Consider the following 5,642-nt stretch of genomic DNA (forward strand, 5'->3'; position numbering starts at 1 on the left):
ATAGTCAGACTTAAAAAGACAATAGTCGTGACTAAAAGAAAGTGGTCTGTTGTATTGAAACTATTGTCACCTTATTTCTCCATATCAACACAATAAGATAAAAAGTGAGACATCTGAAACGCCAACACTCACTAGAATCATGTGGATTTTGTTTTTTCCGATAAAGGGAATATATTAATATCTTGATGATACCAAATACACTCAGCCTCTGCACTAACAGATGTCCAAAGACATCAGAGATGCACACAGCCAAGAAATAAAAAAAAAGAGAAGAAAAAAAAACAGACCCCTTCACGATGTTGAACCACTCGCAATAGTAGCACTCTAACCATTATCGAAGACAACACCCGTGCTACAAACATGATTCTCCAAAAGCGACTCCTCCAAGAAAGAAACAAAGCACAAGTGTTGTCGTCGCGCGATCGAAGATTTTGGGTTTTCACCCTAGAGAAAGTCCGAGTGGTCCCATTTCTAGTTTTTGAAGTGACCAAACCTAGGTGGTCACACAGGTGCCTATTTTTTTTATTAAATTAAGTAGAGTAATCCAACTATACATAACAAGAACTTCCTAAGCAATTCACAAATGTTAAAAGTACATTCAGCATCCCCAACATACAGCTTGCCGTAGCATATTCAAAAACAATCAATTATCTTTACTTTGTTACAAAACATATTAATTTATATCCACACCAACCTAATTTGAGGATAAAAAATTGTACAAAGAACCTCCTGCACAATTCCCAATGCTGAAAGTACATTAACTATCCTAACACATAATATGCTGTAGCATATTGAAAGAATGCTTGATCAACTTTACTTTGTTGCAAAGCATATATTTCATATTCCGCTCCCAGCCGGATTGTACCATGCTATCCTTAGTAAGGATTTTGTTTTTAAAAGTCACCCACAAAAGAAAATTTGTTTATGTGGTTGATTAACCTGAGCTTTAGAGCCGAATACATTGACATGGCAAAAAAGCCCCCTTTTGGTCAATAACTACCTATAGGTTTGTTTTGAGAAGTAATATTAAAAAAATAAAACTAAACAAAACTAAAAATAAAATAACATGTAAAAATTGTTGGAAGGTGATCGTATGCTAAAAACTGGATTGGGGTTCATATGTTCACCAAGTTTAACTCTCTAGAGCATGAAAGTGCAGTAAGTAACATAATCATGTGAAAAGGTTCATAATTTGATTGCGCACCAAATGTCGAGCCGAGTGGATGTGTGGTGCAGGCTTTAGCTAAGTGACCTTCATGACCATGCCCTAGCTGGGTGGATAATCTGGAATGGACTTGCCGACTTGGGCCACCCCAGACCTGTTGGGTCAACTCCTCACACCAGGGGATCCCATCGTCAGCAAGCATTTGGAAATGACAAAAAATACACCCTAAGTTTAAGGGACCTCCTATTAGGCGAAACAAACATGGTGCATGTTGATGGGCCAACCCACTCACGTTATACTATAGGAAGCTGGAAACGAGTGTTTTTTCCATTGATGCACTGTAGTGACCCGGCGTACACTATAGCAAACCAGTATATAGCAAAAAAAATGGTGTACAGTGGCACATTTTTAATTTTTTTAAAAAACATTCTTGAACTTGTGAACATTTATTGAAATTATGAATATTTTAAAAAAAATCTGAAATTCCAAATATTTTTAGAAAAACAAGAACAAAATTTCAGAATGAGAACATTTTTTAATACATTGATCAATTTTCTAAATTCCAAACTATTTTTTGGGAAAACGAACACATTTCAAATTCCTGATTTATTTTAAAATTTCAAACAATTTTTGGAAAACAATAACAAGTTTTGAAATATTGAACATTTTTTTAAAAAGCAAACAAAACTTGTTTGTTTAAACACATAGAATTTTTGAAATTTCATTTTTTGAAATTTCTGAACCTTTTTATTTAAAAACAATAAATGGCAGAAACCACTAAAGAAAAAACAAAGAAAAATTGGTAGCAAAAGCAAAAAAAAAGTAAAACTGAAGCTTCTAGAATGTTCCTAAAATCGTTAGAAAACCAAACAGTAAAACCTCGAAAAAAATTGCACTGTGATGGCTAAAAATAACCCAGGCCATCCTGAGCGCTCCCCTTGCTTGTTGTGCAAAAGGGCACGTGTGCAAATTTTTGTTTTTAGGGTAACTAGGGTTTTATTCATGGTTCATATCAAAAGGTATACAAGCGACGTCCGGCAAAACCCCTAGCTACAGACGGCGACCCATTGAAAGAGATGCAGCTCCTTTAGTTCACGAGTGGGCCTCAAAATTATTTTCTCTAAACTCAAAATGGAAATCTATGAAATAAAAATTTCTAGAGCTAATATCAATGTCCTTCAACACTCGAGCATATAAAGGCGAAGCTCCTTTCTTGATGTTCGTAATGACCTCCAGGCAATCGGATGCAACAGTGAGACTTGATATATTTAGATCTCTCCCAGTGCAAGCGCTTCACAACATGTGCGTGCCTCTAATGTTGTTGGATCAATCAGGCCTTCAAAAACTTCAACAGACGAACCGAGATAATGACTGTTTATGTCCCTTATCAGAACTGCTGCTACTCCTTTATCTCCGAGGTGCGATATTCCTCCATCTACATTCGCTTTTGCTACATCTTCGATCGGAGCTATCCATCTCTTTGTCCTTGGTGTCCTTGCTGGTGGAACCTGTCCTCAGCTCGCTTGAACATTGGCAATTTCCAATTCTTCAATGTATCTATTTACGAAGCACATAGTGGACAGAGGGCTTTGAAACTCTTGATCGTGGATTGCCCATCGTCTAGCCCACCAAATCACCCACATGGTGATTAGAACCTTCGCTAGGTCTTCCTGTTTCAGTGTATCGAACAACCAAAAAAAGGCATACCTTTGGATCATCACTCCTGTTTGAGATCACATGTTCAAGCAGTGCTTCATCTCCAAGGGCCCACACACACCTTGCCATCCGACAGTTAAGCAATGAGTGCCTCCATGAATCGATGTCGGTATTGCATATAGTGCAGATGGGGGAATCAGCCATATTTCGAGCATGACGAACTTAAGCTATGAGTATAGATGTATGAGCCAGCCTCCACACAAACAAACGTACCTTAGAAGGTACCTTTACTTTCCAGAGCGAGGTCCAAGACTTCTTCACGACTGGCTTTTGAATTTTCCTCGCAATGCTCCAACCAATCTTCTCTCTGTGTTTTAATGCATGATAACATCCTGTAGGCGGAACAGACAGTAAACACATCTCGCTTGTCATAGTGCCAAGACCAGAAATCTTCTTGAACCCTGTTGCTCAAAGGTATATTTTGGATGACCTCTACATCCGGTGCTATGAAGTGTTCAGAAAGAGCTTGTGTGTCCCATGTCCTGGTCGTGGGATTGATGAGATCTGCTACTCTTAAGGGTGGGTTAACCGACCGACAATATATGAGTCCGAGTTTATGGTCTCTCGGTAACCAGTTCTCTCCCCAAATATCAGTGTTCGTCCCCGATCCAATCCGCTTGATGAGACCCAAAGATAAAATGTCAATTTCCTCTCAAATCGATCTCCAAACCTGAGATGGCGCCGATCCAAATGTAACGTTCAAAAGAAGACAGTTTGGATAATACCTCGCTTTGAGAACTTGCGCACTAAGAGACTCAGACTTCTGCATTAATCTCTATGCTTGACGAGCTAGAAGGGCTACATTAAAAAGCTCTATATCTTGAAAGCCCAAGGGCACGAGTGCACCTATATCTCACTTTGTGTGAGGCAGTAGCTCGGCTCGCCTAAAGGGTGTCGTTTTGTGGGCCGACACTATAGCCATTCGTCTTGCTTTTTTTCTTTTGTTTGTACTCCAAATAACTAACTAAATATATTCTTTAAAATAGTTTAGTTAATTTTATAATGTTCATGTAGTGTAACATAATTTTTCATGTCTTTGAAAAACATGTACGTGCCATTTAAAAGAAATTTATACAATGTATAAAAATGTTTGGTATTGTTTTTGTTTTACACCATTCAAAAGAATGAGCATGACATTTAAAAAAATGTTCACTCAGTTTAAAAATATGTCTCTTACATTTTTTTAAACGTTTATATAATGCAGAAAGATGTTTACATAGTTTTAAAGATGTTTACCTTTTAATGCGTACAGTAAAATGTAAATTTTTAATACATATAGTAAAATGTAGTCATGTGTTAAAACAAAGAAAGAAAAGAAGGAATAAAATTCATGGAAGCCAAATAAACCTGTGAAAACCAAAGAAAGAAACAAAGAAAACCAAATAAGAAAATAAAAATAAAAATAAAAATGGAAGGAAACCACAACAAACAGTAATTAAAACTGGTAAAGAAACCACAAAGTAGAAAGACGAGCCCCATGCTACAGTATTGGGCCGACGAGTAGCTCCAGCGCCTTCCTCCGCCGCCGTCCTCCGGCGGCTACCCTCCGCTGATGACCTCGGTCGTCAGTGGTGAGGGGGGTCGCCAGATCCACGCGTGTGGATTGTTTTAGGCATTAGTTCTTTAGGATTTTGGGTTGTTCATCGTCATGGCTTTAGCGGTGGCGATGGCGGCACCGACTAATAAATCATCAGATCCTTCCCCAACGAGACGATCTGCTTTTGTGGTGGATTTGGAAACCTGACCGTTGAAGCAAGGATGGTGCGGCGGCGATGGCATCCTCGCGGTGGACCTGTGTCCTCGGGCTTCGCCGTTGCAACGGTGTTTGCTTCAGCGCCGGCGTGGAGTGTGGGAGGTAGTTCAGAAATGGATGCAGATTGTGGTTATTGACGGCATCTGGAAGATAGTGGATCTGGGTTCGTAGTTCGTGGCAGGTAGATATGGTTTCCTCCTCCAACGTCTTAGTTGGGCGGGGGTGCCAGATCTAGAGTTCAATGGGTGTCCGGGGTGTTGCCCCGGTCTGATTCGTTCAATGGCAATGGCTTCGCCTTTATTGGCGAGCCACCTTGGAGGTCCCCAAAGCTGCATATCAACGATGGAGCCGCGTCGAGGTCGGGTGTGGAGGTGATCCGTCATTTTCTTCTTTGATGGCTGCTATGGTGGTGCCAGAGGCAGGTGACGAACGTTGGTGTCAAGCTCAGATGATTCTTCAGTCTTATTTATAATTTTACTTTTTGGCTGGTGTTCCTGTGTGCAAAGGCTGGCATTTTGCTGTCTTTTCAATTTTATCAAGTCAGTATGTGTATGGCTTGTACTATAATCCTTATGATATAAATAAAATACGTATTATCATGAAAAAAAAGTAGCGCCAACGCCAGAGGCGTACCAGACGTATCCCCTCCTGTTTCCTTCCATGTGATCTACGGTTTCAATTCTTTAGTTATCATGATTTAGCGAATGCACCTTGTAGCTCAAATTAGATTATAGTCTCTCCGTTTTACAATATAAGATCAATTTTTAAACTATGTTTGCTTGAAAACGATCTTATATTATGGACAGACCGACCAAGGGAGTATTCTGTAATAATGCTTTCCTACATTTTGGCAGATTATTGCAAGATGGTATGCTATACTAATTGTTGTCTGAAATCAAGATAGTTGACTGCATTTTGTTCGGTCGAACATATACCTGAGAGCAGAGTACCTACTTTATTTTGGCCATAAGTACATATTTGGGGTGCAAGAAAGTTTTCATTATACAT

The sequence above is a fragment of the Triticum urartu genome, chromosome 2 (genome assembly GCF_003073215.2).
Source record: "Triticum urartu cultivar G1812 chromosome 2, Tu2.1, whole genome shotgun sequence".
NCBI classification, from domain to species: Eukaryota; Viridiplantae; Streptophyta; class Magnoliopsida; order Poales; family Poaceae; genus Triticum; species Triticum urartu.